At 41.3% G+C, this 26,977-nt stretch overlaps 1 long non-coding RNA gene across 1 annotated transcript; it reads right to left on the reverse strand.

Moving 5' to 3' along the window:
• Positions 1 to 13,933: 13,933 nt before the first annotated feature.
• On the reverse strand, positions 13,934 to 25,770 carry LOC143958050 (uncharacterized). The gene is made up of 3 exons (XR_013270089.1): positions 25,612 to 25,770; positions 21,972 to 22,076; positions 13,934 to 16,495 (listed from the first exon to the last, which is right to left on the reverse strand). It is a non-coding gene; the product is annotated as an uncharacterized LOC143958050 (long non-coding RNA).
• Between the last annotated feature and the right edge of the window lie 1,207 nt (positions 25,771 to 26,977).

Here is a 26,977-nt window from a genome sequence, read left to right on the forward strand (position 1 = left end):
GGCCTTAGCCCCCTATGTTGGAGATGTAACACCCACAATGGCACACTGCTCCACATTTTCTGGGAGTGTCCAGATCTAGCCCAGTTCTGGGGACAGGTCTTGCAGATCATTCACAAAATCACAGATATCTCCTTACAGGATAATCCAGCAGCTATATTCTTAAACCTAACCCCAATGTCATGTAAGCAGTACAGCAAATCCTTATTGAGGCATCTGCTGAGCGCGGCACGGGCTTGCATTCCCAGTGTATGGAAGCAACAGTCTCCACCTACGGTATCTTTGTGGTTCACCAGAGTGTGCGATATACAGCGTGAGGAAGAACACAATGCACGTTGGACACACTGGGATATGTTCCGATACTCTGACGAATACAAATCTTACATCTGAGGGTCTGATCATGGCCGGGGCTGCGGGCCCTGACGAAGTCTGTCCCCCACCCACCCGGGAAATCTAGGGCATTACACCGCGATCCCAATCCGATGGACTAAGTACCACGTCGGGTGCATTTTCTGAAATACAAGCCCACAAGTAATGATGAGTAGTGGCCTACCACAAGGGCACGGTACCGCCTTGATTGGCAAAAGGTCTACCCCCCCTTTTTTCATGTCCCACTCTACCATTCGACGTGGGCCCGGCGGGCCCCCCCCCTTTTTTTTGGGGGGGGGGGGTGTGAAAAGGGCCTGGATTTATTACAAAAATGTATAAGGGGAGGGAAATGAACATGTCCGACTTCCGGTTGCCACATAGGGTTGATAGCCCTGTGAATATTGGTCTTATTAAGTATTAATTACGGACGTCGATGATCTACTGTCTCTTTGGTTTGGCACGAAAAAAATTTTTGTTGGTGAACAATTTGTTATGAAACTGCATTATTTGTACCGCATTCCTTAAATAAAGATTTAAAAAAAAAAAAAAAAAAAAAAAAGATTAGTGCTCTGTTTTTTTGGGGGGGGGGGATTTTTGATGACACATAATGCTCATACACATTGGGGGCGGGGGGTGCAGTTTGGCGTGTTTGCCCTGGGCTCTGGGTGACCTTGTCCCGGCACTGGGTGGGGGGTCAGCCTGTCAGTGCTCAGACCATACGCCACACACTGCATCAAATTGGTCTGCATGGCTGTCGTCCCAGAAGGAAGCCTCTTCTAAAGCTTATGCACAAGAAAGGCCACAAACAGTTTGCTGAAGACAAGCAGATTAAGGACATGGATTACTAGAACCATGTCCTGTGGTCCGATGAGACCAAGATAAATGTATTTGGTTCAGATGGTGTCAAGCATGTGCAGCGGCAACCAGGTGAGGAGTTCAAAGACAAGTGTGTCTTGCCTACAGTCAAGCATGGTGGTGGGAGTGTCATGGTCATACAGTTCATTGAGGGAACCATGAATGCCAACATGTACGGTGACATACTGAAGCACAGCATGATCCTCTCCTTTCAGAGACTGCACCACAGGGTAGTATTCCAACATGATAATGACCCCGACACACACCTCAAAGAGGATCACTGCCTTGCTAAAGAAACTGAGGGTAAAGGTGATGGACTGGCTAAGCATGTCTCCAGACCTAAACCCTATTGAGCATCTGTGGGGCATCCTCAAATGGAAGGTGGAGGAGAACAAGGTCTCCAACATCCACCATCTCCGTGATGTGGTCATGGAGGAGTGGAAAGAGGACTCCAGTGGCAACATGTGAAGCTCTGGTGAACTCCATGCCCAAGAGGGTTAAGGCAGTGCTGGAAAATAATGGTGGCCACACAAGATATTGACACTTTGAGCCCAATTTGGACATTTTCACTTAGGGGTCTACTCACTTTTGTTGCCAGCGGTTTAGACATTAATGGCTGTGTGCTGAGTTATTTTGAGGGGACAACAAATTTACAGTTATACAAACTGTACACTCACTACTTTACATTGTAGCAAAGTGTAATTTCCTCAGTCTTGTCACATAAAAAGATATAATAAAATATTTACAAAAATGTGAGGGGTGTACTCACTTTTGTGAGATACTGTATATACAGCGGGTAAAATAAGTGTTGAACACGTCACCATTTTTCTAGGTAAATATAGTGGTAAAGGTGATATTGACATGAAATTTTCCCCACAGGTCGGTAACAACCCATGCAATCCATACATACAAAGACACCAAAACAAATAAGTTCAGAAATTAAGTTTTTTGTTTCATTTAATACTTGGTACATAATCCTTTGTTGGTAATGACGGTTTCAAGACGCATTCTCCTGTATGGAGAAACTAGTCGCATGCGTTGCTCAGGTGTGATTTTGGCCCATTCTTCCACACAAACAGTCTTCAAATATTGAAGGCTCCGTGGGCTTCTTCTATGAACTCTGATCTTTAGTTCTTTTCATAAATTTTCTATTGGAATCAAGTCATGTAATTGGTTGGGCCATTCTAGCTGCTTAATTTTCTTCCTTTGAAACCAATTGAGAGTTTCCTTGGCTTTGTGTTTGGGATCATTGTCTTGCTGAAATGCCGCCCTCGTTTCATCTTCATTAATGGTAGGTTGGCATCAGATTTTTATCACCATTCATCTTTCCTTCAATAAAATGAAGTTTGCCAGTGCCGTATGCTGAAAAACAGCCCCACCCGCTCCATGATATTCTCACCTCCAAACCTCACTGTTGGTATTGGGGGTGTTTTTGGGGTGGTGTGCCATTTGACCTCCAAACATGGTGTATAATATGGTATTTTGGTCTCATCTGACCAGACTATACAGTATTCTCCCAGTATTTCACAGGCTTGTCTAAATGTTGTGCAGCAAACTTTAAACGAGCTTCAACATGCTTTTTTCTTCAACAATGGAGTCTTGCGTGGTGAGCGTGCATACAGGCCATGGCGGGTGAGTGCACTACTTATTGTCTACCTGCTAATTCCAGGTCTTTCTGAAGCTCTCCACTAGTGGTCCATGGCTCTTGGACAACTCTTCTGATAATTATTTTCATTCCTCTGTCAGAAATCTTGCGAGGAGCGCTTGGTCGTGGCCGGTTTAGGATGAAATGATGTTCTTTACACTTTCGGATTATCGCCCCAACAGTGCTCACAGGAACATTCAGAAGTTTAGAAATCCTTCTGTAACCAATGCCTTCAGTATGTTTTGCAACAATAAGGCTGTGAAGGTCTTGAGAGAACTCTTTTCTTTTACCCATCATGAGATGTTTCTTGTGTGACACCTTGGTAATGAGACACCTTCTTATAGGAAACCAGTTGAGACTGAAACGGCTGATATTAATTTGCACTGACAAGGGGTAGAGTTGCTTTCTAATTACTGATAGATTTCAGCTGGTGCCTTGGCTTTCCATGCCCTTGTGCACCTCCCTATCTTCATGTGTTCAATACTTTTCCCTGTGTCATTTTATTTTACTACACAGAACTTCATTTCTGAATGTATTTGTTTTGGTGTCTTTGTATGTATGGATTGCATGGGTTGTTACCAACATGTGGTGAGCATTACAAGTCAATAGCACCTTTAGAAATATTATTTATCTTGAAAAAGGGGGACGTGTTCAATACTTATCTTATCTGCTATATACTATATATATATATAAATAAATATTATTTATCTTGAAAATGGTGACGTGTTCAATATTTATTTTATCTTCTATATATAATATATATATATATATATATATATATATATATATATATATATATATATATATATATATATATATATATATATTTTTTTTTTTTTTTAAGAAAGACCTGAATTAAAAAAAAAAAGAACATATTTCGACCTTTATGGAAGTAAATATGACGTCATTTAAAGTGGTTGTAAACCCTTACAAACCACTTTGACCCACAGGTAAGCCTAGATTAAGGCTTATCTGTAGGTCCAATAAATACACGGTTTAGGAGATATTTACTAAAAGACAGTGAGAGCTGTCTACGGCGCATGCGCCGTAGACAGCAGCACGCAGGCGCACTATCACCGTTAGCAGCATGCCGCTGCTAACAGCGAAATGCCGTTAGTGTCCGCTCCCATACGCGGGAGTGACGTCATCGCTGCTTCGGCGCTGTGAGTGGCCGGAGCAGCGATACCCGGAAGAAGATGGACGCTCCGGACTACAGGGGACAACGGTGACATCTCTGGCTCCTGTGTCAGGTAAGTGACACATAATGGGCTACTATGCGATGCACAGTAGCCCATTATGCTTTACCTTTGCAGGGAGACAAAGAGGAAATAAACCCATTAGGGTTTACTTCCTCTTTAAAAGCTGAACTCCAGGCACAAAAATATTTTCCTCATTAGCCAAAAATGGATATAAATCAACTTTATGTGCAACTAATGCCTTTTCAAACCTAAATATTACCTTGTAAAAGCAGCAGTGACGTCATCACGCTGTTTTACGTAGCCTGTGCAGAGATCTGAGCTGTAGGAGGGTCCCAGCAATCCTCACCCACTATAGGCTGCCTGTAGAAAACTACAGGAGGGGGCGGAGACAAGACCAGTCCCCCTGCCAAACAAAAGAGAGAAGAGCTGTGGGAGGGGCCAGCGGGCCCCACCCACTACAGGCTGCCTGTTGAATACTACAGGAAGGGGCGGAGACAAGACCAGTCCCCTTGCACAAGGAGAGAGAGCAGCAGGGAGCAGTCTTTATTACAGGGAGGAAAAGTCTCACACTGGATTACTGCACAGATCTGGAAGAAATACCCCTCCATAGCCGGGATTGGTACCGTGTATACAGATGTAAAATTGAATCCACAAATCCAAATGTACTGATCCTGGCTATGAAGTAATGGAAATGCACAAATCAATGTGGTCTACAGGATTTTTCAAATTACCTATAAAACCAACTCATGTCTGCTTAATAAATCAGCAAAGAACCAGAATAGCTCTTGTTAAATACATGTTTAAGGTGAGTAATGGAGCAGATAGCTGAGCTGTAGCAGCTCAGGGCTCCCGTAGGATTAGGGGTTTGGGTATATTGGTTTGTAGCCATCATGCTACCTTAGGACAAGAGCAATATACTTGTAATTACATGACCTAGCCGACCTCACACCATAGAGTGTTTCATGAAATGCAAAATGTTTTTAGATTGTTTGGAAAGTTTCCATGACGTATACTACATGGCTAGAAGTATGGGGAAAACCTAATGCCGTGTACACACGACTGGACTTTCCAGCAGACTAGGTCTTCCATACTGACTTTTTGGTGGAGTTCCGACAGACTTCCACACAAACAGACTTGGCCACACACGAACGGAAGTCCGTTCGAAAGTCCATTCGTTTTAAACATGATGACGTAAGATGGGACTAAAAAAGGAAGTTCAATAGCCAGTAGCCAATAGCTCCCCTTGCGTCGTATTTGGTCTGTCCGACCAGCATAGGAATTGAGTCCATCGGACAGATTTGAAACATGTTCTATTTCTAGGTCCGTCAGATTTTTTTATGAAAAACGATCGGATTAGCCCACACACAATGGGATTGTCCGACGGACTGATTCCGACGGACCTAGTCTACCAGCTCCATAAATACATAGTTGGACCAGTTTGATGTGGACGAACTTGAGTGTCCTACACAGAGCCCTGACCTCAACCCTACTAAAAGGTTGTGTTAATACTACATCATACAAAGACATTGTAGACAATTGTGCTCTTCCAAATATATGGTAATGGTTTGGGGAAGACCTTTTTCTGTTCCAACGTAAGTGCCTCTGAGTACAAAGCCAGCTCCATAAAGACATGGTTGGACCAGTCTGGTGTGGAAAAACTCAAGTGTCCCACATAAAGTCCTGACCTCAACCCTACTGAAGGGTTGTGTTAATACTACATCATACAAAGTCATTGTAGACAGTTGTGCTCTTCTAACTTTGTGGTAACAGCTTGGTGAAGACTCTTTTCTGTACCAGCAGGACTGTGCCCCTGTGCACAAAACCAGCTCAATAAAAACATGGTCTGATCAATTAGATTGTGGAGGAAGTCAAGTGTCCTTCACAAAGCCCCAACCTCAACCTTACTGTACAGTGGTGGTATGCATGTATCCTTCATTGATTTCTTATTTAATAAACTGCAATCTTCCCATGTCGGAATTCTGTCTTCTTTGCAACCTCATATGTACTTTGTATCCATAGATCTCACCATCTCCGGTATTCAGATCTTATCTGCATAGGAAAAATTGCTGACAGTTATGTGAGATGAGAAATATGCTTTCCTCATATATGCTGTGATCGTTATCACCAAAATTGAGGAAGCAATGGTGGACATACAAACATAGATTCAATTACTATTGTTGTGTTATATATGTGCCATAAATAATAATAATAATAATAATAATAATAATAAGGGACTTTTTATTGCAGAAGCATCAACCATGAATGTTATCGACGGCCATAGGATTTATAATGTTAAATATGAACAGTTGTATGATTGTTGTATTTAATTGAAAATACACTTTAGGAAGTGGCTGTTGGAGAATGTGGATACCCTGCAGTAGTGTGATGGCCATTAAAGTATATTATGCAACTGTGATTTTTTTTATTATCTTATAATTTTTGTATAATAAAAAGTATATTTGCACATATAATTTTAAATGTTTCTGAGTTCCAGTTTCCCAGTTTTCACTCTTTTAATGTTAATGGTGACACTTAGGGCTTTTTTATAGCACCTCTGGAACTGAATGTATGGAATGGCAAGGGGTGCTGGGGTGTGCTAGAGGGTCTATTGATGCTGGCTGCTAGGGAACCTGTTGTTGCTGGAGAGAATCGCATTTTCCGGAGGAAGGGGGTCTGTTGTTGCTACAGGGAGATTTATTGTTGCTGGGGTTGGGTCTTATGTTGCTGGGGGGGGTCAATTGTTTTTTAGAAGGATATACTGTTGAGGGAAGGGGTCTTTGTTGCTGGCTACTGGAGGGTCTATTGATGCTGGCTGCTGGGAAATCTATTGTTGCTGAAGGGGATCTATTTTGCATGGGGGGTCTATTGTTGCCGGGAAGGTCTTTTGTTGCTGTGGGTGGGTCTTATGTTTCAGGGGGTCAATCATTGCAGGGAGGGATCTACTGTTGAGGGAGGGGTCTAATGGTCTCATTTTGCTGGCTGCTGGGGGGTCTATTGATGCTGGCTGTTGAGAGTCCATTGTTGCTGGGGTGGATCTATTGTTGCTGGGGTGTTCATTGTTGCTAGATCTATTTTACTGCCTATCTTGTTATCATTAACAAAATCCATGCAAAATACTTAGCACCACACAAAATGAGACTTGGTTCTGTATTCTCTAAAAGGGGTGGTGATGGGAGGTGGATAAGAGTTGGAACCAGTGAATGGTGCTCGGAGGGCGGTAGGGAGTGGAGTCAAGGAGTGACTCAGAAAGGAGGAGTTCCTACAACTATTTTTCTTCTTTAAAAGTATGGTCTTTCCCGAAGGACTTTTAAAACACCTTGGACTTGTGGTGGAAGTGATGACATATACACACCCTCTGATTAACCACTTGCCGACCGCCGCACAACGATGTACGTCGACAGAATGGCACGGGCAGGCATATGGGAGTACATGTACGTCCCTGCCTTCCCGCGGGTGGGGGGCCCGATCGGTGCCAGCGGCGGTCGGTATCCGTTCAGGAGCGATCCGGGATGAGGGGGTGGCCATTCGTTCATGGCCACCCCCTCGCGATCGCTCCTGACGAATGGAAGTGAAGTGTGACATCACTTCCTCTCCTGTAATGTAAACACAGGCAGAGGAAGTGATGTAATCTCTCCTCCGTGTCGATATTTTTCATTCCGGCACCGAGGAGAGAGGATCGGTGAGTTGCACCAACACTACACAATACAGTAGAACATGCCAGGCACACTCTCACCCCCCCTTCACCCCCCGATCACCCCCCCAATCACCCCTGCACCCCCAGTCACAGTGACACCAATTGCATTTTTTTTTTTTTTTTACATTGGTGTCATTTGTGACTGTAATAACTGTTAGGGCAGTTAGGGTTAGCCCCCTTTAGTTCTAAGGTACCCCCCTAACCCCCCCAATAAAGGTTTAACCCCGTGATCACCCCCCGTCGCCAGTGTCACTAAGGCTGGGTTCACATTGCAGCGGTTTATGAGAACGGATGTGATTCGCACCGCACTGCAGTGCAAATCACATCCGATCTCTGTGCGATTCGAGTTCAGCCATACAGATAGTATGGCTGAATTCGCGTCGCACCCGCCGCACCCGCTGCAAACTCGCACGGGACCCTTTTTTTGGTCCGCAGCAGAATCGGATCGCATGGGTGTTCACACCATGCGATCCGATTCCTGTCCGAGTTTGCAGATCGCACTGCGATATGCGAACTGATCTGGGGGTGTCATTAACGTTTCACTGACACTCCCAGCAGTTCGCATAGGGCAGTGTGATGCAGGAACCCGCCGCAGATTTGTGGCGTTCCCGCATCGCTCCAGTGTGAACCCAGCCTAATAAGCGATCGTTTTTCTGATCGCTGTATTAGTGTCACAGGTGACGCTAGTTAGGCAGGTAGGTATTTAGGTTCGCCGCAGCTTTTTATAGCGCCAGGGACCCTCATATACTACCGCATAAAGCCCCCTGATTGCCCCCTAGTTAACCCTTTCACCAGTGATCACCATATAACTGTTACAGGTGACGCTGGTTGGTTAGTTATTTTTTTATAGTTTCAGGGCACCCGCCATTATTACCTAATAAAGGTTTAACCCCCTGATCAACCGGCGGGTGATATAAGTTTGAGGGTCAGATAAGGTCTGCGTCGCCCCAGGCAGCGTCAGGTTAGTGCCAGTACCACTAACACCCACGCGCAAAGCATACACCTCCCTTAGTAATATAGTATCTGATCAGATCTATATTAGTGTCGCCAGCAGTTTAGGTTTCCCAAAACGCATTGATAGCGGGATCAGCCCAGATACCTGCTAGCACCTGCATTTAGCCCCTCCGCCAAGCCCAGCCCAGCCCAGCCCACCCAAGTGCAGTATCGATCGATCACTGTCACTTACAAAACACAACACACATAACTGCAGCGTTCGCAGAGTCAGGCCTGATCCCTGCGATGGCTAACAGTTTTTTTTTGTAGCGTTTTGATACAGTCGCTGACAGCCTAGGTGCTTTTTTACCTGTGAGTCTCACTAGTGTACCCCTAAATTTAGGGGTGTCTACTTTCCAAAATGGGGTCATTTGGGGGGGGGGGTTTGTGCCATCTTGGCATTTTATGGCCTTCAAAACTGTAATAGGTAGTGAGGAGTGAAGTCAAAAATGTACGCCCTTAGAAAGCCTGAAGGCGGTGCTTGGTTTTCGGGGCCCCGTACGCGGCTAGGCTCCCAAAAAGTCCCACATATGTGGTATCCCCATACTCAGGAGTAGCAGCAGAATTTATTTTGTTGTGTCATTTCACATATGCCCATGGCATGCGTGAGCAATATATCATTTAGTGACAACTTTGTGAAAAAATAAATAAAAAAATAAAAGTTTGTAATTTTCCCGCAACTTGCGGCAAAATATAAAATATTCCATGGACTCAACATGCCTCTCAGCAAATAGCTTGGGGTGTCTACTTTCTAAAATGGGGTCATTTGTGGGGGTTTTGTGCCATCTTGGCATTTTATGGCCTTCAAAACTGTAACAGGTAGTGAGGAGTGAACTCAAAAATTTACGCCCTTAGAAAGCCTGAAGGCGGTTCTTGGCTTTCGGGGCCCCGTACGCAGCTAGGCTCCCAAAAAATCTCACACATGTGGTATCCCCGTACTCCGGAGAAGCAGCAGAATTTATTTTGGGGTGTCATTTCACATATGCCCATAGCATGTGTGAGCAATATATCATTTAGTGACAACTTTGTGAAAAAAAAAAAAAAGTTTGTAATTTTCCCGCAACTTGTGGCAAAATATAAAATATTCCATGGACTCAACATGCCTCTCAGCAAATAGCTTGGGGTGTTTACTTTCTAAAATGGGGTCATTTGTGGGTGTTTTGTGCCATCTTGGCATTTTATGGCCTTCAAAACTGTGATAGGTAGTGAGGAGTGAATTTACAAATGTACGCCCTTAGAAATCCTGAAGGCAGTGCTTGGTTTTTGGGGCCCCGTACGCGGCTAGGCTTCCAAAAAGTCGACCACATGTGGTATCCCCGTACTCAGGAGAAGCAGCAGAATGTATTTTGGGGTACAATTCCACATATAACCATGGCATGTGTGAGCAATATATAATTTAGTGATAACTTTGTGTCATTATTCAATCGCTTGAGACAAAAAAATAAAATATTCAATGGGCTCAACATGCCTCTTATCAATTTCCTTAGGGTGTCTACTTTCCAAAATGGGGTCATTTGGGGGGGTTTTGTACTGCCCTGCCATTTTAGCACCTCAAGAAATGAGATAGGCAGTCATAAACTAAAAGCTGCGTAAATTCCAGAAAACTTACCTTAGTTTGTAGATGTGACAACTTTTGCGCAAACCAATAAATATACAGTTATTGACTTTTTTTTTACCAAAGACATGTGGCTGAATACATTTTGGCCTAAATGTATGACTAAAATTGAGTTTATTGGATTTTTCTAATAACAAAAAGTAGAAAATATCATTTTTTTTCAAAATTTGCGGTCTTTTTACGTTTATATCGCAAAAAATAAAAATCGCAGAGTCAGTCAAATACCTTTAAAAGAAAGCTCTATTTGTGGGAAAAAAAGGACGCAAATTTTGTTTGGGTACAACATTGCATGACCGTGCAATTACCAGTTAAAGCAGCGCAGTGCCAAATTGTAAAAAGACCTCTGGTCATTGACCAGCAAAATGGTCCGGCCTGAAAGTGGTTAAAATGATGGTACGTCACATATCCCAAGAGGCATATCCTACCATTCAGCGGATGTCGGAGGAGGGTGGGCATGGAAGCACATCAGTGGGTGCCAACTGCTGGACCCAGAAGAAACAATGACTACCAATGAATTAATGAAAGAAGATGGCCATGCTGGACCTCGTTCGCGGCAACAGAAATCCCAGTGGGACAATCCTGGGTGGGTGTGTAAATGAGGCCCGAACTGCCTCATGCATGGCCATAAAGGGCAGCTGGGCTCCCCCTCCCATATCACACACCGGCTCCAGGTCTTATGTGATTCTTGCCCCATTCTACACTTCCCTGTGAGGATGGTGGCTGGGAACCAGACTCTTCCAAACTCCTGGTTGCACCTGCTTCACTCCCTCACTTTCATGTTGGCCCCTCATTCCTTCCCAGACTCAACAAGCAGATTTACACCGAAACACTTACCATCACATTTCTCCAGGCTTTGGCTGTGGATGGCATCTTTTGCCCAAACATTTACAGGAAGGCCAAGCTTCAGTAACAACTTCCTTTACTGTTAAAGTTGATTAGCTATTATAACAGAACAAGTTTGGGCAATCCATCTAATTCTCTCAACCTTGAAAGGTAGTGTTAAACTGGTTCAGGTTAAGAGATACTTGTGTCTCTGATCCGGGGTAGAATTAATTAGTCTGCTTCCTTCAGATCTCCACTAACCTTCTTCTCCCTAAAGTGGAAAGCCAAGGAAGGGACCAAGTCCTTCTTACTCTTTTTCCCTTTTTTATGTTTAGCTCTACCATGGCTAGGCTCTACTTTGTCCCCAGTGTCCAGAAAGATACCCCCAAAGAGCCTCGCTCTTCCACATTTAGAGGAGAGCAATAGCAGCACAGCCTTGTCTTCTTCTCTTTCCGTCTGTCCCACTCTTCTCCATTTATCCTCCATTTTGGCAGAGCAACCTTTAAAGGGGTCTTACCCTCATCTACCTGTCTACACTTGAATATGTGAATTGAGTAAAACTCAGCATTAGGTAAAAATAAATAGGGGTGGTGGGTGAATATCCTTTTTAATACCTATCTTTCCTGCTACCTATGCTACTGATGTTCGTTCTTTTGAAGGCATGTCGCTGCTGGAAGTATCTTCTTCATCCAACACTTCCAGGAGTGTCAGTTTCTTGCTCCCTCTGTGCTCTGTGGTTTCTTCCTGCCAACCCGTACTTTGTCACAGGACACAATGGTGATGCAGAAGAAACTGCAGTGTATAGCATTGAAGTGGGCAAGTGACCCTCTCAGATATGTGTCACATGAAGAAGATTGTTTGGAAGCTGTAGAGAATGAAGATCAGAAGTGAGATAGGGCAGTATTAGCTATGTTCCTTTGCAGGGACTTCTTCATAAACCATCAGAAATCAATTTAAGGCCAACTCAAAGCTCAGTTCTTGTCCTAAAATCAGGGTAAGTGTATATGAGACAGGCAGGGACGTCACACTTAAGGCTTATATACAACGTATTTATTGAAGCTCGCAGTTCACAGGGTACAAATGGAGCCAATGTGTTTTGGGGAAAAGGGTCTCCTCTTCCAACGTTTATAATTTGCCAGTTGTATATTCATCTAGGTTTTTTTTTTTTTTTAAATATGGTGATTCTCTGTATGGGAGTATTTTGATTTGACTAAGGATATCTCCAAGTTCAATTTAGTTCGTTTTTTTCTTCTGACAATTATCAAATTCATGGATTCAAAAGATTTATGGTCCCAATATCTGTACAGTATTCTTGGTCCTCAGAGAAATCAGGGGTATGGTCATTCTGCGTCCTCTTGGGACCCTTTGTTCTGTTTGGTCTTTGGTTAGCAACTCTTTCTATTGAGTCTTTTAGCATCTACTAATCAATATCGAAACCCCTCTAGAAAACGTGGCATACGTAGCATGGTAAGCCTTCTGTACCCAAGGCTTCTTAAGGGCCAAAAGCTTGCTCCACATAAGGTGAGTTTCTTTAAGTAACACTATACGTGGAAGATAACTTTTCGAATATGTGATGGACCTTAGAAACAACAAACATCTGAATGAACAAATAAAAAAAAAACAATAATAAAAATTAAACAATGTGCATAAACATTTAAGAAAACACACCCCACGGGCATTAATACTCCCTTCCTACCTTTCTCCAATGCTATCCTCAAAAAACAAAAAACAAGGAGGCGTGGAGAAGGCCTTATCCCAAAATGTATCAAAAATAGGCAACTATAATCTACTTGTCCTATAAAGGGGGGTGGGGGGGGGTGGGTGGCAGAGGGGAGGGGGAAGGCAAGAAGAGGTGCCCCCATAAAACAGTTCCCTCCCACCACCCCAGATCTTCACTCCGAGGCAGGAGGAGGAAGCTGTAGTTGATACTGGGGGTGTCTAGGAGAGGTCCAAGAAGCGCTGGTTGGAACGTCCATCTAGCAAGATGGAAGCAGCAGCCGGGGTGTCAAATAAAAATGTATGTCCACCATCTATAATGCACAATCTGCTAAGAAAAAGAAGACTGAACTGTATACTCTTTTCTAGTAGTCTCTTAAGGATCTCCATATAGGACTTCTTGAGAATCATTTAGTATTTTCAAAAGGTATATCTTGTTTAGCTCTGGCAGCTGCCAAAAACCTATCCCTGTCTTGAGAATTCAATAATCATAACAGAAAAGGCCTAGGGGGAGCCCCAGGTTTAGGTGGTATTGGTGGAACCCTATGTGCCCGCTCCACCACAAAGGTGAACAGCACACTGCCTAGGCCCAAAACAGAGGTAAGTAATTGCTCAGCAAATTCAGTTGATTTAGTCTGCTCAGCCCTTTCAGGTAGACCCAAGATGCAAATATTATTCCGTCTAAGGCGGTTTTCGGTATCGATAGCTTTTTCCTGCAACCGTCTAACCAGTATCTGTAAAGCCCGAGTAGAGTCTTCCAGCATGGAGACCCTATTTTCCACCTCAGAGATGCAGGTTTTAAACCCATCTAATTCCTGGCGGATCCAATTTTTTTTAAATAAAAATGTAGCCGGGAGTTGGGCTTTAAGTTGGCCTCACCATATGCTGAACAAAAATCTATTACGCTATTCTTGTAACAAATAAAACAACAGTAGTACAATATGTCCTCGTCTGTAGCACCAGTGTTGAGGATGTTTAATTGTTTTCCAGATAACAATAAAAAAAAAAAAAGAAAAGAACAGAAGCTGTCAGGGTCTGATTGATTTATTTTATTAAAGACCGTGATTAAACACAGGATCTTTTTCATTGAGGTCAACAGCACAGGTTAATTTCAAGCAACATCTTCCTCCTGGGAAGGAGGTTTTGGATGCGGCTGTCATCCATCTCTGTACTGGCCGTGTCCCACAATTAACCTCAATGGCGGTGTTGACAAAATACTTGTCTTTTCCAGTTAGTTGGCAAATCCTCAGAGTTACCTCCATGCTCTCTCCTTTCTCCTTTAATTTTTGTAAGAATGATATTGTATTTTATGACATTTAAGTGTTGTATACAATTTAAGCTCTAAAGTAAAAAAGGTTTACATATACTGCAGGGTACAGTGAAACCTCAATTCTATAAGCTTCTATTATCAGTACCAGTGAGATAACAATCGTGTCCTTTACTCTAGCTTCTCTTCTATTTCAGCAAACTTGTTATAAAGAGAAAATGTCTTGAAATATCTTGAAGGCGACGATCACTATCTCACCCGTGACAGGGGATTAATTGACGTTTCCGGGAGCGTTGCCGAATTTCAAGCTGGAAAAGGTCGAAAAAGGTAACCTAAAGTTCTAAAAATGGAGCAACAGGTACTGTCACCAACAGAGAAAGTGGATTTTCTGAAGCCACCTGGTTATAAACTGGAATAAAGGACAGAGATTGAGGAGCATGGATCCAAATTTAGGATGTTAAAGTGTTCTTCTTTCTCAGCCCTAGTGACTTGGTCCCACTACACTCAGGTCTTGAAATATCTTAAAGACAATGATTATTATCTCACCGGTGAAAGGGGATTAATTAATGTCTCTGGGAGTGTTGCCGAATTTCAAGCTGTAAAGGTCAGAAAAGGTAACCTAAAGTTTTAAAAGTGGAGCAACAGGTACTGTCCCTAACAGAGAAATGTAATTTTCATAAGCAACCAGGTTCTAAACTGGAGGTTAAAATGTTCTTCTTTCCTCACCCTAATGACCCGGTCTACTACCCTCAGGTCTTGAAATATCTTGGAGGCAATGATAATTTTTCTCACTGATGACAGGGGATTATTTGACCTCTATGGGAGCGTTGCTGAATTTAAAGCTGGAAAAAGTCGAAAAAGGTAACCTAAAGTTCTAAAAATGGAGCCACAGGAACTGTCATCAGCAGAATTTTTTTTTTTCCAAAGCCAACCAGGTTTTAACCTGGAACAAAGGACGAAGGTTGAGGATTACAAAATTTAGGAGGTTAAAGTGTTCTTCTTACCGAGGCCTAGTGACCCGGTTCCACTACTCTCAGGTCTTGAAATATCTTGTAGGCAATGATTATTTTTCTCACCGATGACGGGATTATTTGATGTCTCTGGGAGCTTTGCTGAATTTCAAGCTGGAAAAGGTCGAAAAAGGTAACCTAAAGTTCTACAAATGGAGCAACAAGTACCGTGACCAGCATAGAAATTGGATTTCCTGAAGCCAGCAGGTCTTAACCTGGAACAAAGGACAGAGGTTGAAGATTACAAAATGTAGGAGATTAAAGTGTTCTTCTTTCTCACCCCTAGTGCCCCAGTCCCATTACCCTCAGGTCTTGAAATATCTTGAAGGCAATGATCATGAACTAACTGGTGACATGGGATTCATTGATGTTTCCGGGAGCGTTGCTGAATTACTGAAAGTTGGAAAAGGTCAGAAAAGGTAACCTAAAGTTCTAAAAATTGAGCTATTGGTACCGTCACCAACAGAGAATGTGAATTTTCCAAAGCCATCAGGTTCTAAACTTGAACAAAGGACAGAGATTCAGGAGCATGGATCCAACTTCAGGAGGTTCAAGTGTTCTTTCCTAGCCCTAGTGACCCGGTCCCACTACCCTAAGGTCTTAGGGGAAATATCTTGAAGGCAATGATCATTATCTCACCAGTGACATGGGATTAATTGACGTCGCTGGGAGAGTTGCTAAATTTCAAGTTGGAAAAGATCAGAAGAAGTAATCTAAAATTCTCAAAATGGAGCAACAGGTACCATCACCAGCAGAGAAAGGGACGTTTCTGAAGCCATTGGGTTCTAAATTGGCGCAAAGGATGGAGATGGAGGAACATGGTTCCAAATTTAAGAGGTTAAAGTGTTCTTCTTTCCCAGTCCTGGTGACTTAGTCCCATTATCCTCAGGATCTGCATGGCTTGACTGGTAAATTTTCTTTGGGGACATTTTGTTTTTGAAATATTTTGAAGGCAATGATTATTATCTCACCAGTGACATGGGATTAATTGACATCTCTGGGAGCATTGTCAAAATTTCAAGCTCAAAAGGTCAGAAAAGGGAACCTACATTCTAAAAATTGAGCAACAGGTACCATCGCTAACATAGAAGATTAATTTTTCCAAAGCCACCAGGTTCTGAACTGAAACAGAGGATGGAGGATTGAGGAGCATGGATGCAAATTTAGGAGGTTAAAGTGTTCTTCTTGCCCAGCCTTTGTGACTGGGTTCCACTACCCTCAGGATCTGCATTGCTTAGCTGGTGGAGCTGCTTTGGGGACAGTTTGTTTTTGGGTTTCTGAATTCACTGTTGTTATCTGTTCGGAGAATCCATCTGGAAAATAAAATAAAGCAGCTTGAGTGGCGATCACTGTAAGGACTACATGGGGCATTCTATAAAGCATATCTAAACCCAGCAAAAAAATTTAATATATTTCAGGTTACCAGTCCTTGGATTTAGTGGCTGAATTCGTTTTCTTTTTCATTTTTCTCAGCTAGTTACCCAGTAACACACTGCCTGGATCACTAGGTCCTACCAGCTTACAATACGTTCTAGAGACCGAGACAGTTTGGTCACTGTGCTGGGAGTGTGCAGTGATTGTGCTCTTAGTACAGAAACTTCAGCCGCCCAAGGGCACATATGTATGGCACATGGGCATTAAACCCACTTTCTTTGTGGCATTATATGTCCGGCAAGAGGTTAAGATGGCTGATGGCAATGTTGGAACACATTGCCGTGGTTGCAGAGTGGCCAAAATTATACCACCTGTCATGTTTTGGAAACACAACCTATTTAAGTGCATAGTGGCGGCACCCAACCACTCTGCAACAGCATGCTGGTTAACCAAAGTATTGAGGAGGCCACAAATTGCCAGGAGCCGCCTGTAGGTAGACAAAGAAACAAAAGAAGTAAAAAGATGAAAGCTGCACTCTAACAAGCTCTTCTTGCCGTATTTATTTAAACCATCAGCAAAATGACTGCATACATAGTATCTCCCACCCAAAACCACACTTTCTTTACATGTTTCACCACTCCTGACTTGTTAAAAAGCCAGAAGTGGTGACACGCGCCACAGAAAAGTAGTTTTGGGTGACGATACTATGTATAGAGTCATTTTGCTGATTGTTTAAGTAAATATGGCAAGTAGAGCATGCTATGTATGTTTTTACTTCCGATTGTGAGTGGAGACGGGCTACAGGAGACAGAACTTGGACCTTCCTTGTGTGGGCAGGTGCAGTTTGCTACTCTGCCACAAGGTGGATCTGTTCCAAAATAGTGTCCAGTTGCGGAAAATAGTGTCATGTGGTGCTTGGTACCTTTTAGTCAGAGCCCTCCTGCAGTGATGTCATAGGTGAGTCAGTGCCCACATATAAGCCAGATTGGGAGAAGCCCTAGGGCAGTTGGGGCATTGGAGCCAACAGTCCACATCAGTACAGATTTAACCAGCATGTGGAGCCCCTGGACAGGGCTGGAGGCCAGGGAGGAGTAGACCTGCACCCAGGAGAGCCGCCTGTAGACTTTCTGACCCTTATGGGGCTTGGGTGGGTTTCAAAAAAGACCTTTTAGGCAAAACTAAGCCCTTGTACACACGGTCGGACATTCCGAAAAAACAAAATCTGTCGGATTTTGTCTGACTGATTTTGTCCGAAACTGGTGTTGCATACACACGGTCGGACAAAGTTGTCGGAAAATGCGATCGTTCGTAACGTGATGCCGTTATTTAGTTACGACGGGACTACATTCAGGCTAGTAGCCAATAGCTTTGGTCTAGGAATTTGATCTGAGCATGCGTGGCACTTTGTCCAATCGGAATTCTCTACAAACGATCAGACTAAGTCCGATCGGTATATGTTGTCTGAATTTTTATATCCAGCTCTCAAACTTTGTTGGTCGTACTTTCTGACTGAAAAAGTCTGATGAAGCCCACACACAGTCGGATTATCCGACAACACGGTCCGAGCGGAACATTTTCCGTCAGAATGTCCGACCCTGTGTACAAGGGCTAAGAGTTCCCTGAGTGAGACTATATCTCTGGAGGGTCCCGGCAGAGGTGTACCTATCGAGGAGATGCCTACAGAGAACTCAGCCCTGTGAGTACCATGGGTGGAAGGAGAGACTTTTTGAAGGAGATGGCTGCTTAAAGTCCTACATATGCTTTCACGTGTGACTGCTGTGGACCACGTCCACTAAATCTGATTGACTATGTAGTACCAAGTGACTCCGGAATGTATGTGGAAGTGATGTGACTGTTGTGCCATTTCCTGACTTCCATCAGCAGAGTGGAGCAACCCAACTAAAATGTTGACATTCCATTTCTTCCTTGGGGTATAAAGGTCAACGCCTGGGAATGCTTCCGGTTTTAGGGCGTGCACTTGTGTAGCCCCCCCAGCCAACTCACAGTGGGAGTTTGTCAGCAGGTTCTGGCCAATGATTCAAGGCTGGGACCTGCTGATTGGCAGCATCCAATCACAGCCCAGAGCCCTGTGTTGACAATCAACACAGAGCTCTGTTCACAGGGAATGATTATTTTGTTTCTTCTCCCTGCAAAGGGATGAGAAACAAAGAGATCTTTAGTAAAAAGCAGCACATATTGCACACATTGTTAGGCACATGTTTAACCCCTTGATTACCCCAAGATGTTAACCCTTTCCCAGCCAGTGTCATTAGTACAGTGACAGTGTATAGTATTATCACTGATCACTGTATTAGTGTCAGTTCCCACAAAGTGTCAGTAACTGTCAGATTTCCCACCAAACTATAAGTCGTTAATCACCATTATTAGTAGTATAAAAAATCAATAAATAAATACAAATTCGAAAATACCGTATATACCATTGTTTGTAGATGCTATAACTTTCACGCAAACGAATCAATATACTCTTATTGTTTTTTTTTGTTTGTTTTTTAGTAAAGATAACATTCATGAAGAATTTTTTTACATTTGTTATTGGATATAATTTGTATCAGAAAGTAAAAAATATAGTTTTTTTTCAAAATGTTTTTTTTTTTCCGTTTATCTCACAAACAATAAAAAATAAAAAAAAACACCAAAAGAATGCTCTATTTGTGTAAAAAAATTATATACATTTTTTTTGGGTACAGCGCTGCGACCGCGCAATTGCCAGTTAAAGTAGCGCAGTGCCGTATCTAATCAGATTATAATTTTTTTTATTTAATGGCAGTTTTTCCATTTTGGCAATGTAATCAGTTCCATAGCTGGGCTTTAAAATAATAATAATAATAATAATAAATAAAAATAAAATAATCCTGTATAATAATAATAAGCATAAAAAAATACTCCTGTATAATAATAATAATAATTTTGTATTATAATAATAATAACAATAATAATAATAATTCTGTATAATAATAATTAGTAAAACAATTCTCATCTATAGGGATCTCTTCAGAGAAGAGTTATGAATCCAAACATAAAAAAAACAAGGTTATAGTAAACCTTCTATACTTAGATCCATCCCCTCGTCTAGGAAAGGCCTTGGAAATTAATGAGCTCCATCACCAACATCTCTGCAGACTCTTTCCATGACATTGACAAATGATTATAAGAAGTTTGCAACTGACACGTTAAACACAGATAACAAAGTATCCTCCGAAGAAAAAATAGACTTTAGAATTTTTGTTTACTTTGAACTTTTTTTTCTGCTGGCTCAGTTAAAGTCGGGATAAACCAATGGGCGGCTCATGATGTACTGGTGGGGGGGTTGGAGAGGCGTTTGCAAAATTTGTCATGTAAGATACAACATGGTAATGGGGATTGTCGATCAGAATTGTGTGCCGTATACACATTGGAATGATAAATATCCATTAAATTGGTTGTAAACCCTTATACAGAATCAAGCAGGGAGCTGAGTGTAATCTGAAACCTGAGTGGAAGGAATAGATATGGTCCTCCAAGGCCGGGACAAGGGATGGGCAGGAGAGGCACTGTAGCGTCATGTAAGTTGGGAGGGAGCACCACAAGAAGATTGGGGGGAGGGGATTTGTGTTGGGAGGAGGTAACTGGTGGGTGGGGGGGCGAGCAGCAGAAGGTAAGAATAGTTCTAAGAGGGAAAATTTGCGGTAGTGTTCTAGGGGTGTTAATTTGGAGGTATTTGTGTTGGCAGGAGGATATGGGGGGGGGGGGGGGGCAGACGGTAAGAATGGTTCTAGGAGTGGAGATTTGAGGAGGTGTGCTAGGAGTTGGGATTTGGTGGGATTTGTGTTGGGAGGAGGAAATTGGGGGGGGGGGGGTGGCAGAAGGTAAGAATAGTTCTAGGAGGGGAAATTCGGGGTAGTAGTCTAGTAGTGGTGATTTAGGTGATGTGTTGGGAGGAGGAAATTAGGGGGGAGGGGGGTGCGGCAGAAGGTAAGAATAGTTCTAGGAGGGGAAGGAGAAATTTGGGGAAGTGTTCTAGGAGTGGTGATATGGGGAGAATTTGTGATGGAAGGGGGGAACAGGACTTGTGCTAGGAGAGGGGATTTGTAGTGGAAAACGTGATATGGTAGAAGAGGGAAGGGATTTGTGCTAGGAGGGGAATTTTGTGTGTGGAGGGGAGGGGGAATTTGTGCTATTAACGATGATGGGGGGTATTTGTACTCAGAGGGGAACTTTGGGGGGGAGGGATTCGTTCTAGGAAGGAAAATTTGTTGATGAATTGTGCTCGGAGAGGATATTTGAGGGGTAGAAGATTTGTGCTAGGAGGGGGAAAGTTTTTTTGGGGGGGGATTTGGAGTGAAGGGGGTATTGGAGTGGAGGAATTGTGCTTGGAGAGGGTGAAATGTATGTATTTTTTTTGGGGGGGGGGTTGTACTGGGGGGATTTGGAGTGGAGGGGGTATTGGAGTGGAGAATTGTTCTTGGAGAGGACATTTGAAGGGTGGAAGATTTGTGCTAGGAGGGGGAAATTTATGTTTTTTTGGGGGGGGGGGGATTTGTACTGGTGGGATTTGGAGTGAAGGGGTATTGGAGTGGAGGAATTGTGCTTGGTGAGGACATTTGAAGGGTAGAAGATTTGTGCTAGGAGGGGGAAATGTATGTTTTTTTGGAGTGGAGGAATTGTGCTTGGAGAGGACATTTGAGGGGTAAAAGATTTGTGCCAGGAGGGTGAAAAAAATTTTGTGGGGGATTTTTACTGTACTTGGGGCATATGGGGAGGGAGGATTTTAGCTGGGGGGGGGGGGGGGAATATTTCTGCATGCAGGTTGGTGATCGATTTTTATAGGGTAGGGGATTTTTGCTGACACATAATGATCATACATCTTCGGGGGGGGGGGCTGGGCACAATTTGACATGTTTGCCCCAGGGCTCTAGATGACCTTGTCTAGGCACTGCACTCCTCTCTACATCTGTGGTCTCCAAACTGCTTGACGTGGCCCTTTGCTTGCCTTTATTTGGTCCTTGGGACACTATTCCACCAACTGACACAATGAGGGGACACCAGTTCTCCAACTGACACCATTGATGGCACTATTAGATGGATACCAACAATGGTGCCTTCTTCCACCCATTAAAACCAATGATGGGGCATCGTTTATGCCCACTGGCCACAGTATGGCCCCTCCCAAACACTGAAGGACAATGAAGTTTCCCTTTGCGTAGGAAGTTTGGAGACCCCTGCTCTACACAGTCTCATAGGGAAACATGCACAGCTGAGGAGAAAAAAATCTATAGATGGTTGGTTGGTTGATGGTTGATTGGTTGATGTTTGGTTGGTTGGTTGATGGTTGGTTGGTTGATGATTCATCTCCACTCCAAGTCATCTGAAGCCAAACGCCCGAAGCTCCAAAAGTTCTTTCTCAAAATTACTTACTGGATTTTGGCTTTGCTGTTATTGGACAGGAGAATGGAACCGGGGCTTCATCTTCTTCCTTCTTTCGGCACAAGCCACCGATTTTCACCGCCACATAACTGCAAGCTGGGAAGGGATACGATGGGAAAGATAATGAATATAGCGCCCCCCTAGCAGGCCAATCACTATTAAATATTATAATATAATAAGTTAAAATAAATTTATTAAGACCTATAAATAGATATTTTGTTATGTACGTGGCGACATAATTGATACTTCCTTTTAATAACCGATTAAACTTTTAGTTGAACCCTTTGTTGCCCAAGTAGGGCATATGTGCGGCGGCAAAAGAGGGTGGGCTTTAATGCCCACATGCTACGCACGTGTGTCTATGGGTGGATGAGCATTGAGCGCGCTCTCAGCACAGATGATCAGGAGCCGACGGGACTGACTCCTGATCATGTGAGCACATTAGATCATCAGGAGGAGAGGATTAGGCCCTACATTTTAAACAATAGTTATTTTACTCTCCAGAATGCCGGAGCGATGAAGGGAAGTGGCATCAGGAGACCAGTTCTTTGGAGAGATGGAGCAGGAGCAAGAGATAAGGCCCTACCATATTAAAGAGCAGTTACTTTATCCTTCACCCCTCCCTGGCAGGCATTGCTCTCCTCTTTCCTTCGGCACTCTGGGTTGTGGCCAGGCCCTTCGCATCCCCACTGATGGTCTTGCATTTTACCTGACGATAGTGTCAGAATGCCGAAGCGCTGAAGGGAAGAGGCTTCACGAGACCAGTTACTTGGAGAGCAGGAACCTATCAGTAGCAAGGGATAAGGCCCTAAATATTAAAGAGCAGTTACTTTACCCTTCGCTACCCCTGGCAGCCATGGCTCTTCTCTACCTTTGGCGCTCTGGGTTGGGAAAGGAAAGCGGCTTCAGGAGACCAGTTACTTGGAGAACAGGAACCTATCAGAACCCGAGTAGCAAGCCATTGCGCTCCTCTTCCCTCTTCTACTCCTGATGGTCTTGCGTTGTACCTGATGATGACATCAGAATGCTGGAGCACTGAAAGGAAGCAGCTTCAAGAGACCAGTTGCAAGGGATGAGGCCCTAAATATTAAGGAACAGTTACTTTACCCTTCGCTCCCTTGGCAGCCATTGCTCTCATCTTCCCTCCAGCTCTCAGAGGTTTGTGGCCAGGCATCATCACTTACAATGCAGGACTGATAGACCTGATGATGACTTCAGAATGCCCGCAACTGCCGGAGTGCTGAAGGGAAGTGGCTTCAGGAGACCAGTTGCTTGGAGAAGAGGAACTTATCAGAAGCAAGAGATATAAGTATGACTGCTTATTAACGACACCCGAGACAAAAAAATGCGCTTTTAACCCTTGCCGTGTAGGAGAACCCCCGCCGGCCAGGGTAACTTCGTATTCCCCCCCTCCCCGCGGTTCAGCTTTAAGTATAAAATGATTCTTCAGTAATCAGGTTATCGTTACCAATCTACGTCTTCATTAGAAGACACATTTTTCAGAAAGGACTGTAGCAAAAAGTCCCAAAAAACCTGCAACAGATGCATATTTTATGGTGCAAGTGGCAACGATCGCTTTGTATACTTCTACCAGCCCGGCAATCGTATTTCATTACACGATAATAAAGAAGATTACCAATGGAGACAGACTATTGATGAACGCATCCTATGTTCAGCAAAAGGCCCTGTAAATGTCAGAGCCATGCATAATGTATTCCCTCCCTGTTTAATTTAAGTTAGTGCATCAAAGCAAAAGCCAGGACGCTTAAATTTATGGGTTTAGGGAGCGACTTCATTGAGAAGCGATATATTAAGTTCCGTATTAAAAATTTGGATGTGTAAAATATTTTAAAAATAAATATATTAAAATAAAAAAATTTTTAAATGTGTATTAAACAAAATAAATATATTAGTTAAAATAAATATTAAATATAATAAATAAAATAAATAATAGATTATCTAAATATAGTAACCAAAATAAATATATAATACAATATATAAAATACATGTTAAATATATTAAATTAAATAAATATAAAATGTATCATATAAAATGAGAATTACATATGTTAAATAAAATAAATAATACAAAAATATATTTATTTTAAAAATATTAAATAAATTACACATTACATATATTAAATTAAATAAATATAGAATATTTAAAAAATATATATATAGATTAAATATTTATGTGTATATCATAATATTTTAGCATATAAAATATATATTAAATATATATATTAAATATACTAAATGTAATTATATACTAATTATATTAACCAATATAAATATAAAATGATATATACTAAACAGAAAATAGAAATATTATATATATATATATATATATATATATATATATATATATATATATATATATATATATATATATATCTTATATTTCTATTTTCTGTTTAGTATATATTTTATATTTATATTAGTTAATATAATTAGTATAAAATTACAGTATTTAACATCTAAAATATATATTAAATATAAAAAAATATATATATTAATTATAAAATACTAATATAAATATAAAATATATATATATATCAAATCTTAAGTATATAAATGTATATAATGATAATAATAATAATAATAATAATAATAATAATAATAATGATATTGGTAATATTTAACATCTAAAATATATATTAAATGTAAAAAATAAAATTATATATTAATTATATTAACTAATATAAATATAAAATATAAACTAAACAGAAAAAAAGAAATATAAAATATATATATATATATATATATATATATATATATATATATATATATATATATATATATATATATATATATATATATATATATATATATATATATATATATATATTTCTATTTTCTGTTTAGTATACATCATTTTAAATATATAAATATATAATAATAATAATAATAATAATAATAGTAATATAATAAATAATAATATTTAAAATCTAAAATATATATTAAATCTAAAAAATAAAATGATGTATTAATTATGACAACTAATATAATTATAAAATATACACTAAACAGAAAAAATAAATAATATATAAAATTAAATAAGTATAAAATATATAAAATAAATATAAAATATATATTAAATCCTAAATATATAAATGTAACTAATAATAATAATGATAATAATGATAATTATATTGATCATATTTAGCATATAAAATATATATTACATCTAAAACATAGATATAAAATTGTTTATTAAATATTTAAAATAAAATAAAAAATAAAGATATATTTATTAGTGTAAATATATTTATATAACAAAAATTAAATATACTGTATCTAAAACAAATAATAAATATAATTTTATGAAAAAATTATATATTACATATTAAAAATATAAAAAATAAACCATATTAAATCGAAATATATAAAAAAGATATAACATATTTAAAATATGTATAATAAATATAAAAAATATGAGATGTGTTAAAAAAATACATTTTTATTAAATATAAATATGTACATGTATATATAAATATAATAAATATTATTTATCGGCCTGTGCAACCATCTCTAGCTATCTGCACTTCTTGTTCTAGCTATGCAAATAGTTGTGAGTGTGCGCAGGGATAAAAATACTTGTCCTATTCTCGGTGAAATCCTGCGGCCCTTACCGCTCACGATTAATCAGACCATTTTGCCAGGTGGGTGTCTCTGTGCATTAGCGGCCCTTGCTGAGTGCGGGAGTGCGATGTACGAGTGACAGTGCAGCTCAGAGCAGTGACAGGTATCTAGTTAGGGGTGGCAGGTGTCAGATATCTGTGGGAGGGACTGGAGTAGGGAACAAACAAGAGATGATTAGCCTGTTTATCTGGCACTATGACATCCTTGGTGGAGGGACACATGGGAAGAAAATATTCTATTTTTTTTTTTGCGCAGTCACCGTGTGTGTGTGTGAATATGTTAGAGTCGTAAATATGTTGCACGTTGAACATCCCTACAGATGTGTTTTCTTGGGTCCATGCCAGATATACAATATATATATATATATATATATATATATATATATATATATATATATATATATATATATATATATATAAATATATATACAGTCCATAAATAACTGCAATGCACTTTGCACACAGACGTCTATGTTCCTTTCTGTACACTGAACTCCAGGCAAACTATTAAATACATAAAGGATTAGTATTTCTGTCCATCCAATCCTTAGATTCACACAGCTCTGTCACACAGCGCATGCCCTACCTGCCCAAAAACAGAAGGCCTGGATTTTCTCAGCTGTCATTTCGTAACACTTGCAGGTCTTGTCCCTCTGGCAGTCTGTGACTGGGCAGTGCAGGGAGAAGCAGCAGACTGATAAGCCTCATCTCACTGTCACTCTGCTCTCTCCTCCTGCCTGCATGCTCTTTGTTAGCACGTGAGCACTGCTGCACTACTGATCGGATCTGTCCTCCAACCTGTGATTGGGCAGTGAAAGAGGATGCTGCAGACTCTGTCACTCTGTTCTCTGCTTCTATCAGCAGGCTCTTCTGCACAATGGATTGGACCCTTCTCCCAGCCTGTGATTGCACAGTGAAAGGAAAAGCAGCACAGCGATGAGCTCATCTCTTGGTCACTCTGCTCTCTCCTCCTATCAGCATCTTACTTGCGCTTCACATGAACTGATTCAACCGACTTCTTCTGAGCCCAAGTCATCCCGGACCAACTCCCAACCTATATCTGGACAGTGAAAAGAGAAGCAACACAGTTATGAGCCCATCTCTCGGTCACTCTGCTCTCTGCTTCTATCAGCATGCTCTTCTGCACAATTGATTGGACCCTTCTCCCAGCCTGTGATTGGACAGTGAAAGGAGAAGCAGCACACTGATGAGCCCATCTCTTGGTCACTCTGCTCTCTCTTCCTATCAGCATCCTACCTGCACTTCACATGAACTGATTCAACCGACTTCTTCTGAGCCCATGTCATCCCGGACCAGCCCGCAACCTGCATCTGGACAGTGAAAAGAGAAGCAGCAC

Source organism: Lithobates pipiens, unplaced genomic scaffold (genome assembly GCF_037356315.1).
Source record: "Lithobates pipiens isolate NorthernLeopardFrog02 unplaced genomic scaffold, aLitPip1_a1.2 Scaffold_1, whole genome shotgun sequence".
Classification (NCBI taxonomy): domain Eukaryota; kingdom Metazoa; phylum Chordata; class Amphibia; order Anura; family Ranidae; genus Lithobates; species Lithobates pipiens.